We start from the raw sequence: 12,618 nt of genomic DNA on the forward strand, positions 1-12,618 counted from the left end.
GGGAGAGAACTGAAAGAAAGGGTTTATTTCTGACGTGAGAAGTCTAATGCTAATGCTTTTCTGCCAACCTTATTGGTCTCTTGTTTGACCGTTCAACCAGCTCCTTGATCAACCCATCGAGCAACAGGATCCATAGATCTGCAGGGCAAACCTCTTCAGGGCTTTAAAAAGGCATTCAAAGTCCTCAAGTCTTAATATATCTCAAGAGAAATTCTAACTTACGACAAGGTGAAACCGACATGTGGACAAGAGTTGAGCTATTTTGTAGAGATTGATATTTGTTCTGCATCTTGGCAGAAACTAATTTGAGAGCAGCTCTGGCAACGAGGGAAACTTTGTGGAACTGGTTCAAGCTTTTACCGAGTTTGAAAGAATGTTAACACAACACCAGCAGCACCGCCTTCTACATTTACTGGTACATACTCAATTGAGAATGACAGACAGCACTGCTGGTATTCAGGAAGTATTATAGCAACATACCGTATTAGCCCTGTGTTGTTATCCAATTAAGTGTGAAGTCTTTAAATGCAGTTGTGTGTGTGAAAACCTTTTTTCTTTAGATGAGAATAAATGTATTTTATTGTGTATCTTTTAGACCAAACGAAACTCATTCAGTTTGTTTTGTGAAAGCAAGCAACTATAATATCGAAATGTGATCATGACCATCAAATCCCGACCTTCCTCCCTTGTATTTGCCACACACCAGCTCTGACTGAATGAGGACTACGGGACCACCTCTGGTCAGCAGCCTCATACCACTCTGCTGTTCCTGTGAAGGATTCTGGGAGTGATTCACAGAGACATCTCTGTTTTGCAGAGTCTTTGTGAGGCCGGGCCGTCACACAGGTTTTATCCTGAGAGGCAGTGGTGGGCACAGGTTTCCGACAGCCTGTTGTTTCTCAGGCGGGTACCACGCGCAGATACCAAGCAGGAGCGCCAACGCCTTGACAACTTTTCCATAATTAGATGAGGCCTTGCACTTAGCGTGGGGATTCTTGCACTGAAATCTAACATGACATGTGTGATCACGACCCATAGTCGTGTTTAATTAATTTGTGTTGCAACACAGGGAGCACAGACAGCATTCCCTGCAGCTCTCTGCACTCACAAAACCAACCAATGTTCTACTAAAATAGGCCACTTGGTTGGTTTTGTGAGAATTTAGATTTATCTTTTCAGAATTCAACCTGTATTTTTTCAACAAGTGATTGGAGCAGGTTTTTGACAAGCACTCTTTTCACCTACCAATAATTCAGGAGTGGAGAAATGAACATATTCAGTTAAGCTATCCTGATTTAGTTAAGCTAGGCAGCACGTTGCCTTCAGCTGTTCAGCATGTCTTTCCCGCCTTTTGAATGTCGGCACATGCTAGCCAGGCTTGTGCTTATTATTCTGCTGCAAGCTCCAGATGGATCAACACATGCTGAAAATATTACAAGCAAGACATTTGCATGTGACCTAAATCCCTCACTTCTGCTTCACCATGCAAACGCGACAGTCAAAAGACATTATTTAATGATCCTGGATTGGAACATTTGTACTGCACAATTCATTTTCCCATATTTAGGAGACATTCAAATCAGCTCATTTTGCCTGATTATATGTTGAATCAAAACAAGCAGCCAAGGAATGACTCAAAATTTACTAGATCTAGATTTTTATTTGGATCTGCACCAAATTGCACAAACTCTAAAATATCAGTCAACTAAACATGTGTTTATTTTATCAAGATCCATGAAGTATTCTCTGTGAAATCAACTGATCTACTGTCCGACCCAGATCCGAATTTGTACCGCCACATTTTTTTCTTACTTTATTTAGGATCTTTTCCAGAATAAATACTGACCTAGTCAGGACCAGTAGACCTCACGGGGACCAAAGCCTCATACTATGGAGGCAAAACGTCATTTCTGAACTCCTGGTTTAGTTGAGGGGTCAGATATGAATTGTGGTTAGGTTAAGGTTAGGGTTTTGCTCATGGTTTTCTCTGCTCACCCTGACCGGTCGAGGCAGATGTCCGCCCACACTGAGTCTGGTTCTAGAGGTTTCTTTCAGTTAATGAGGGAGTTGTTTCTCTCCACAGTCGCCAAAGTGCTGCTCATTGTGGGAACTGTTGGGGTTTTCTATAATTTTAAGGGTCTTGACCTTCTGTGTAAAGTGCCTTGAGATAATGCATATCATGATTTTGTGCTATACAAATAAAATTGAATTGAATTGAATTAAGGATGAGTGTTTGCTGTCCATGGAAGTCAATGCAAAGCCCTAATATGGATAGCTGCACAAACCTGTGTATGTGTGTGATCTTAAAAGTGCTATGTGAAAGGGTAATAGGTGTATAATTAATGCATTGTTTAATTGTATTGTTCTTTGTAAAGTTTTTTATGTCATTTGTATACTTTGTGACGAGTGGACATTTTCAAACTTTGAATCATGTCTTTAATGAGTGAGGGCCATGGTCCAAAATAAATGAAACTGACTGATTGACAAAGAGTGGTAAGCCCACCAACACACTTGATGCACTCAGGACCTGTAAGAGAGCACTGATGATAAGCCTGAGGCACACTATTGGCTGAAATCACATTTAACATGCATGCGCCTTCACATATTAACATGCATGCATTTGCAACAATAGCCTGTGCTGTTGTTTTCTGGACCTTCATTAATTCTGTGATTGTTTGCTGCTAGTGATTTACTGCCAAATTTTGAGAACATCAAAGCATGATCTCTTTTATTCTGAAACCAGACATAACCCATTAAATTAACATGCATATTGAATCTTGAGCTCAACAAGTTGCCTAATTAATTGTGAAAAGCAAGAACGGCTTGTGGTTGTTATGGGTATAGAAAGTAGTTTGTCCTCTTAGCTTGTGTGGTTATAGTGCGTGTCCATCCCGCTGAATGTATGTTCAATGTGTGTGTTGCTGATTATAAATGAGGACAGCGCGGCGTATGTGATGGTAATGCAGCCTCCAGTGCTCTCCCTGCCCATTAATAACCAGGTTCCCTTTGAACGGGACGTGATGAGCAAGGTGGCCCCTTTTTTCTGCATCAGTTGCAGCATGTAAATCTGCCTGCTGTGTTATCTCCTTAACTGCTCAAGGGTCCATCTGAGTTTGTCCACCTGATGGATAATTTAAAGAAGAAAGAACCTACAAAGGCTGTATCATGTCTTTTTCATCAGTATGTCACATTGTTGTGTGCTATTACTATTGGATACTGAACACTGGGAAGCTATGTGTCCACCTAACATGATGAAGGATGAATACACGAGGCGTCCAGTTTATTACACAGGCTTTCAGCTAGACATCGTAAAGGTCATGGTGAAGTATCGGCAGCCTCAGGGTTATTTGTTGTAGGTGTAAAGCTTCGACATTCAACTAAATGTGTAAAATCATTGGAGATTGCTGCTATTGTCAATGTTTATGTTGACAGTAGAATAAATGAGTGTATCGTGTTAAAGGGGTTACTAGTGGTCACAAACCCACAGAATTATGGCAGATTCCTTCAACTCTTTGCAGAAATTTGGTATCTTTTAGCTTATTGTTTTGGTTTTGTGCATTAACTTTATAGTTTTAGTTCTCTATTACCAATCTCACCAGTGGGTATTTCCAGGTACGGTGGACAGAGAGCAGGTCTGATCATATATGTCTGCCTCCAACCCAGCGGCACATGGGAGAGTTATGTTAGCAGTTAGCACAGAGCACTTAGTTAGAAAGAGAGTGGGTGAAGACCAAATCTGAGCGGAAATGGAGAGTGAATAGTAGACTTATTTATCAGGTGGCCAGGAACAGAACTTGAATGATTGTCACTACTGTCGCTCTGCATCTGCTGGATGTGAAATTAGATACAGTTATATATTCGGGGACTTTAAAAAAGAATTTTCAAGAATAATCCGATTTTCAAACTCTCCATAATGAAGTTATATTTTTGCTGCATATTGTCTTTACAATAAGTTTCTTCAGGTATAATCTACAAATATACTTTTTTATCCTCAAATATTTACAATCACCATTGGTTAAGGTTTCACAGTTGACCTTGGGTTGAATGCCAAACTGAAATCTCCACGCAAATGCTGAAAGAAGGAAGCTCATAAAAAATGTATTCAAGAAAAATTGAATCGATCAACCAACTGGCTAAGTGTTTGTGCCCCTGCCTTTGTATCAAATCATACTCTGTGTGTGTGTGTGTGTGTGTGTGTGTGTGTGTGTGTGTGTGTGTGTGTGTGTGTGTGTGTCTGTGTGTGTGTGTGTGTGTGTGTGTGTGTGTGTGTGTGTGCCTGTGTGTGTGTGTGTGTGTGTGTGTGTGTGTGTGTGTGTGCGTGTGTGTAGGTGTGTCCGTCTTCTGCTGGCTGCATATGGGACGATAGCTCATCATCTATTGTCAGCAGGCACAATGACTCTGCCCCCCCATCCAGCACAATACCTGTAAACAGTGGGCGACCTAATTGAAAACACAGACTTGTTGTTGTCTCACATTGACAGCGTTGATGAATAGGGAGGTGGGCTCTTAAACAGGCGAGCTTTATGAGTTGAAGGTGGGAGTGTGTTCTTAACAAAAGGCTGCAGCAGGGAAAAGTGTAACGTAAAAAGTTTTTGACTGGTTGTGAAATTGCAGGTGGTCTTGTGGCTTTTTCAAAGTAAACATTGTTTGGATGCACCTAAATGTAAATAATATCGACACCACTAACTCTGGATAGCTGTACATTGATGATTAGATGTTGAAATACACAATCAGATGACGCACAGCATCGATTTGCTGGAGTAGCTTTTAAAATGTTGTGCATCAGCTCACTCATGCATTTAGCGCTCATGTTGATCGGTACAAATGTGCCCCCCATACGAGCCTGCAGGCGCTGAAATTAGAGATACAATAGTCCTGTTTGCTCTAAATGAGGCCAATATGTGCATTAAATGACGTACATGGAGATGTCATTCATGTAGGTCACTGAGTCTACATCCATCCGTCACCTCCACAGCCCAGGATCTTAAACACATCAACAGAGAGAGGGAGTCAATCTAAGAAAAGAGCTTTGTGTTACTTGTGCTTGACTCTCTGCCGTCTAAGTAACAGTAATCCAATCAGATGTAAGACGACTCGCATTCAAGTTCTGCCAGATATTTCAGCCGCTGCGCGCCCACCACAGATTCACTAGTTCCCTGTCAACTTGTTGGCTTCCATTACACTGAGCTCGGATATCATGGCCCTAATTGTTCTGACGCTGTTCTTTAAGTGGGTTTTGTGATTAGACTCAGATATCGGCCTTTGTTTACCCTCATGTGCGATAAAGAGCCTCAGCCATGTCTGTCTCTCTCACTCTCGGCTTATAACTCCATTAATATGCAATATCTTTATTCTCCGTCACCAAGTGGCTCCTATGCTTGTACTGATATGTCATTGTTTGTACAATGAACCTGTTTTCAAAGGCATGGACTGGTTGTTGTAGTCGCACATGTGTCATGGATGTTTTTGTTCAGCTGTTCACAGATAAATGTCTTTTTTACCTGACTGAGTCCCAGTGAAATACTTCTACTTTCTGTCCTGTCCTGAGCAGATGCACTGTGCTCTGACACCTGACCATAGACATTATATAAAGATGAACAATACCACTGCTCCCGAAAAGTGAAGCCAAAACATCTGGATTGCCACCTATAGGCTGGCTATAGGTCATTAATCCTGCCTCCATGTTAGTGGATGCATGGACCAAACAAAACATTCAAAGTACAGGTCAATTTTATTTTTTTTCAAAGATGGTTTTCTGTTCTAGGTAGTTATTATTACACTGATGTATGTTCATGTGTTAATTTTGTATATTCGCCCCCAATCGCTGCTCTACAGACTCTTGCTCCAAATGTGCAATATTTTGCCTTCATTTGTGGATAGAGGGAGGAAGGTGAGATGAGTCGTCCATCTTTATTTACAGTCCATGCATCTGACCTTGAAACTCTACAGCTTATACATTAGCGTCAGGTCAATCTCGCCTGTACCCCAACCAGTACCAGGCCCCACTACAACCTATTGTTTTTATTGTAGTTTACAGGAGGTTATGAATGTTTATACAGTATTCACTATACCTTAAAGGGCCCATATTGTGTAAAATACATTTTCTGGGCTTTTACTATCCGTAATGACTTGAAGGGGGTCAGTAGGGACCCTCAAAGTATGAAAACAGTCACTCCGATGACTTTTTCACTCAGTCCATTCGAAGAAATATGTTATCGAAACGTCTTGTTTCGTACTTCCTCCCCCGTATGAGTAATACGGGATCGCACTCGTCTCTCAGCCCCACCCAGCCGGTCCCAGTTCAGCCTCCAAACCCACCACCCATGCTCCCCGTCACCTCCACCACAACCACCCCTCCACACCGAACGCGACATCAAGCAGACTTGTTGCTGAGCTAGCAACTTGTTAGCTACCGCAGGCTAACCACAACAAACAACCCTGAAGAAACACTGCAGCGTGGAGGGATGCAAGGAAGAGAATGTGTCCGTGCACATTCCTCCTAAGAACGTTACTGTTCGAGACCAGCGGTTACGCTTTACTTCTTCTGACGTGCCGTGTCGGTGTGCTCATTACGGAGTAAAGTCTACGTTACTCCGTATTGAAACTCCGTTGTGAAACTCCGTTCTGTAACCCGGGACGTTACTCCTACATTGGCCGACTGTCCTGCTAAAACTTGAACAAACATGAGGACGGTGTAACTTACCGTTCAGAAACATCCTGTTGTAACCAACTGTAAATATGTGGCTGGTCTTCTATAGCTGCAAACATACCAACATGTCTTTCAGCTGTGTCTACAAGAGAGATCGTCAATGCGCCAGAATGAGACCGGTGAAAGTGCAGTCAGCCAATCAGAGGAGGGGCTCAAGAGGCAGGCGAAAACATCCTGTTCTGTCTGCAGCTCCAGAGAGAGGCAGAAGAGAGGACATGGAAATACACATTGCAGCAGTTTTTTTTACTTTAAACCACTGATATATCATCTTAGGGGTACCAATACCTCAAATTAAATCCCAGAAAGGTGTAAAATATGGCCCCTTTAATTCTGCAAAGGGAATTCTACAGCTGTTAATTTTAAATTTATGGGAAAAAATGGTTTGTCTTTGTATCACCAAAATAAGATTAGCAAAGTAACACAGAAAAAAGGTTTCCCACACTGGCAAATGAACATGTATTTTATGCACGAGATAGTTAAACTCTTTCTAGCCTTATAATTATTATAATACACAGAACTCACTAATGAGAGGTCACCAAGGTCATTTGTGTGAAATTAGTTGTTACCTGTCCCTAAACTAATCTTATTTTAGGAGTGAATACCATTTTTACTTATGAACAGCTGAAGCCTGATGTTAGTAGCCCAGATGATTTTTTACATTGATGTAAGGGTCATTTGCTTCCGCCCCCTCAAAGCAGCAGGGGACGTGTAGCAAACCTAAGTTCCCGGATGTGCTGTCTGATTCTCTCAGGTTCCATCTTTGGCGTTGTTGGATTATTTTAATTTGCTTCTCATACGTCTCACAACTGAATGGAAGTAAAATGTGAAATCTGTTAAATATCATTTTAATGTAGATACTTCTCTCTCTATATTCTTCTTTACTATTTAACTGCATCTTTATTTAGCAAGAGAGAATTAGATTAAGAATCTCTTTTTCTGGAGAGAGATTGGTGAGAATACAATACATACAATACCTTTCAGATTCATTCAGAGATATGGTTGAGCATATCCTGCAGCAAGTAAGAGGCAGCTAGCTACAACAAAATATGTTTGCAACAGCTGTCAATTTAGCTGGAAAATCCACAGCTGTCATCCTAACTGAGAAGATGCTCTTATCTGAAATCAAGGACCCACTCAATATTACTAAGGATTTGAGTGTTGAATCAGCCTCTGTTCTAGAATAACATAAAGACAAGGCAAGCCATGCAAATTGTAAAAGCAACATACGACGATACAAAAAAGAACCATTTAAAAAGAAATGAAAAGAGTTCAATACAGAATAAATAAATAAATAAAACAGGAAAGTCTGTGAAAGTCGTGTGTCATCTGCATAACTGTGGTAGCATATTTTGTGTATAGGTTCCAACAGCAATTACAGAGGATTAATGTGTGCAAATGGCTGATTGATAAATTAACCAATGAGAATGATTTATTTAGTAAATGTTAAGGATTTCTTGATAGGCCAAGGTTTCCATATGTGAAGAAACATTTACATGTACGATTCCCTAAATTGTAACATATACAAGAACCACATATCTCTCTCATTGTGTCTCTGCCTGACTCGTCCTCTGTCTCTTACTATCTCCCTGTTGACCGTGCCCCACTTCAGCCAGTGACACACCTCGTGCTGCTCGTGGCGATGACCTCCAGATGTTTTCTAGTCCAGATCTTTGTGCACAGAAAACAAGGGAGGGGTCATCATTGACCATCATGTGTCTGACCATGCTGGTCTTTCTGGGTCGGTCGGCCTCCCACTCCCTCGCTGCTGCTGCTGTTTCAGTTGCCTGAGGCCAGCAAGGCTGGTCAGTGAGCCAGTGTGACCCGGGGCTATGGGTAAACTCAGGCAGGTCTCGAACTCAGGGATGCCGCCTTAAATTTGCAGTTGGTCGGTCTGAGGAGCCGCTGTGACGGGCCTGGATGTGATCGGATCCGAGTAGCACTAATCCACTGGGCTGGTTGGGGCGGGTTGGGACTCTGGTGTCCCATTAAGTTTAGCCTGGAGGATCATAAGGTTACAATTTTGAGAGTCTGGACTGGCCTTGGGTAATGCAGTCTGAAGGTCCACAGCGCAGAGGTCCTTGTAAGACTACAAGAGAAGAGAAGAGCCATTAGTCTATCAGAGTGACAGACAGAGAGAGAGAGAGAGAGAGAGAGAGAGAGAGAGAGAGAGAGAGAGAGAGAGAGAGAGAGAGAGAGAGAGAGAGAGAGAGAGAGAGAGGTGAAAGGGTAAGACTTCTGAACAAAGAGAAGAGACTTCAGGCCTGGAAACAGCTGAAAAATATTTATCTTAAACCTGTAAACTGAGCAGAACCCAGTGACAAACACACCTGCACCACCATAACCCCGGCAGCAAGCATGAGATTCTATTGTATTCTCTTGATCCTCACAGGGGTTTGTCTACCTTTAATCCAATTCACGATGGGATGACCCCTATGACACTGAATAATAGCGAGCATACAGGAGTTTATCAGCACTTGTGTCAGATATAAATAATCATATTAGCACCGGAAGTTGAAATGAAAGAGTTTTAGTAACAATATTAGCACAATAATATATAATAATGTGTAAAAACAATAGTATAGTAAAAAAAAAAAGGGTCACTCGGACTGCAAAACAACTGCACCCACTGGTATCCGGCCATTCACATGTTTCAGTTTTATTAATCAGGTTTTCAGATATTTATTATGACACTTCTGCCTCCACAACAAGTCAGTGGAGGTAATTGTAATGTTGCTCCTGAGCACAGCATTAAAAATAGTGCATGTTAAAAATTCTACAGAATGTCATAATTCATTTAAACACCTTTTGACCCTAAAAGGTTTAAATTAACACATTTTCTAACATTTCAAAATGTTTATTGGTAAGACGAGTACCACCAATTGTCTGTAACATAAAGTTTCCTGTATTTGAGAAGCTTATTGGTTGATTTTTACATTCAACTGCGTCTCCAAGTGGTGACCTGGTTTAATGAACACCACCTTTACAGATATGCAATGAAGGATCAGAGCTGTATCGAGATTTAGGATTTTTTTTTTTCATACAAGACAAACTTAAAGCCTGTGGGCATCATTGGTTAAATGAAAGCTGATTTAATCACATTCAATTATATCCTGGGGATATGCCCCTTTCAGATCTTCTTCTCTGTTGCTGATTTCAGCTCATGATATTAATTGGGTCCCATCCCAAGCCTTTATTTAACATGACAGTCCAAACAGGCCATGTCTTTACATCTAACAACGGAGGGAAGAGGGAGGAGAAGAGGAAAACCTGAATAATTAAAATCAAATTACTGACCAGTTGATTTTGGGGATGATGGTTAATTAGCCAGCACATGGGCAAGTGTGAAAATTTGAGCAGGACGGATCTTCAAATGAGCATTTTGACACTGTGACCTGTTTGAGCCTGCAGGGGCAAAACAGATGTTCAGGAGCAGTGTGCGCTGTGGGGACACATTTCACACCATCTCACAACACACATACCACACATGTTTTATACTACACTGATCTTTACAACACCATCTTATTGAAAAGTCACAAAGCATTTTCAAACTGAGCACACAACGGCCATACAGTAAAATAACCATGCCATGTGAAGTGCAGGTAGACATAAATTAACAGTTTTTATTTCCCTTCAGTGATGAAACATTTAATGAAATGATTTAATATCCAATTAAACCAAACATTTTAATTCTTTAATCGAATCTATCACTTTATCAGTACTAGAGCATACATCCCTCATCACATCCCTCTTACTCATACCTATTGCCATGGTAATGTTTGATATGTTGATGTGAGTTTATCTGTCCACCTCTTTTGCTGCTATATCTATCTGATTGGTGGCCTTGAATTTGATGCAGACATTCATGTTCCCCATAAGATGAATCTAACTGACTTTGATGATCTTCTTTCCTCCTGTGCCACCAGGCAGGTTATGTTTTCAATGTGGTGTCTGTGTGTTTCTTGTCTGTCTGCAGGATTACACAAAAACTGTGGAACTGATTTTATTGAAACTTGATGCAAGGGTGACATAAGGGCCAAGGAAGAACCCATTCACTTTTTACTTTCTACATTTTTGTGAATTTCTAAAGAAATAATGCAGAGTTCTTTATGATCAGGCATGTGTGCTAATATCTGTAAACAGGTCAAATTTGGTGTGGATCTGGATTATGATTCGGGGGTAAAAGTATTATTTAGGTGGGTTGATCTTTATTCAGTCACTGTACGATAACAAATACAGCTAGGAACCTCGGAAACATTTGCACCGTAAATTCCAGTTTTTGATTTTCAAGTTAGTTGTTTGACAGACATTTTGAGACTTTGAGCTATTTGTATCTGATCTCAATACATGTCTGTGCAATATGGTAATATGGTCAATCAGCCTCAGCGACTGGATTTCATGAAATCATGTGCAGACATCCATAGTCTCTGGGGATCAAACTACAAACTACTCCCAAATTTTAAAACATAAAATTGCTTGATCTCTATAAGGTGGATTGTGGGAAAATGTTCAAGGTTCCCAGAGGATGAAAAGAATGAATGGTCTTAACTTTAGCGACTCCTCCAGCGCCATCATCAGGTCAAAATTATAATTTAGTGCATCGGTCAAATGCTTCCAAACCATTTATTGTGAGCTGGAATGACGTTTAAATCATAATTAATAATTACAGTGCCCAAAACTCCACTCTACATGATCACTTCTACATAAAATGGTTTTCTTATTCTGCTGGAGAGGCAGAGTAGAACAACCTGCCATGAGAGAGCATAGTGGCGCTCGTGCTGCGCTCTGTTCCAAACATAACAGCTTTCGTATGGCTCAGAGGTTATTGAAGGAATGAATATTACATGCTTCAGTTCCCCACAGTAATAAGCTATGGTAAGTATTCGCAGACAGGCCGATGATCCAAGTGGAAATCGGCATCAAAAAAGACAAAGTATTAATTCCTGCTGGTGATTCTGCATTTCGTTGCCTGCATGTTTATTTCTCACATGTCTAGTGAACAACCAGACTGATAAAATGCTGTGTCTCCCTGTCACATTTGATGAAGAGATGTCTTCTTCCTCTTACGCCTTGGTGAGGAGACCTGAGAGGAGATGGAGTCATCAGTTATTGTAAGACAGTGTTAACTCCTCAGCAACAGATTCTTCTGAACATCTACTAACACCAGTTTACCAGTTTCCTTTGAATTCAGAGGTTTTTGGGTGGCACAGTTAAAGGGTTTGTTCTGTCATGGTTTTGAGTTGCACTCTGTTCTTTCATCCTCTCATTCATTCAGTCCAGTTGTTTGTCTTGTCCTGGATCATCCCTTACTCATGCTGCTATATGGTTAGACTGCTGGACGACTCCTGACAAAGCACCAAGCTCATCTTTTGTCCTCTCTTTATATCTGTACGCATTCATATATTATTTATGTTACTAAAGGTCTGAACACACCTAGTCCGTATTTTATGTCCAAAATTGTTGCATGCTTAAAAATAAACAACCTCACGTTGTGTTAATAACTTTTGGTGAATCAGAAACTTTTGTACGTTTATATAGCGCCTTTCAAGAGACCCAAGGTCGCTTTACATGTGTAAAACAAAACAGGACAGAAATAGACTGAGCACTAATGGCAGGGTGGAGCTTTAACTGAGGCCAAAGGCCTGAGTGAACAGGTGGTGTTTGAGAAGTGTTTTGATGCTGCTAATATGAGATATTGATGTAATAATATATCAAACTGGATCACTGACTTTCTGAAATAGACTTGGAAGCGATTGGGATCATTTTGCAGCTCCTCGATCAGAAGAGGAATTTTTCCTTGTTCCGGACTTCCTGACTGATTGGATGGACCCAATGTTTTCTGTTTCTTTTTTAAGAAGTAAGGAGACAACAAATCAAAAACTGTAGTACTGCAAATATTTGGAAAATATAGC

The sequence above is a fragment of the Hippoglossus hippoglossus genome, chromosome 16 (assembly GCF_009819705.1).
Source record: "Hippoglossus hippoglossus isolate fHipHip1 chromosome 16, fHipHip1.pri, whole genome shotgun sequence".
Taxonomy (NCBI): domain Eukaryota; kingdom Metazoa; phylum Chordata; class Actinopteri; order Pleuronectiformes; family Pleuronectidae; genus Hippoglossus; species Hippoglossus hippoglossus.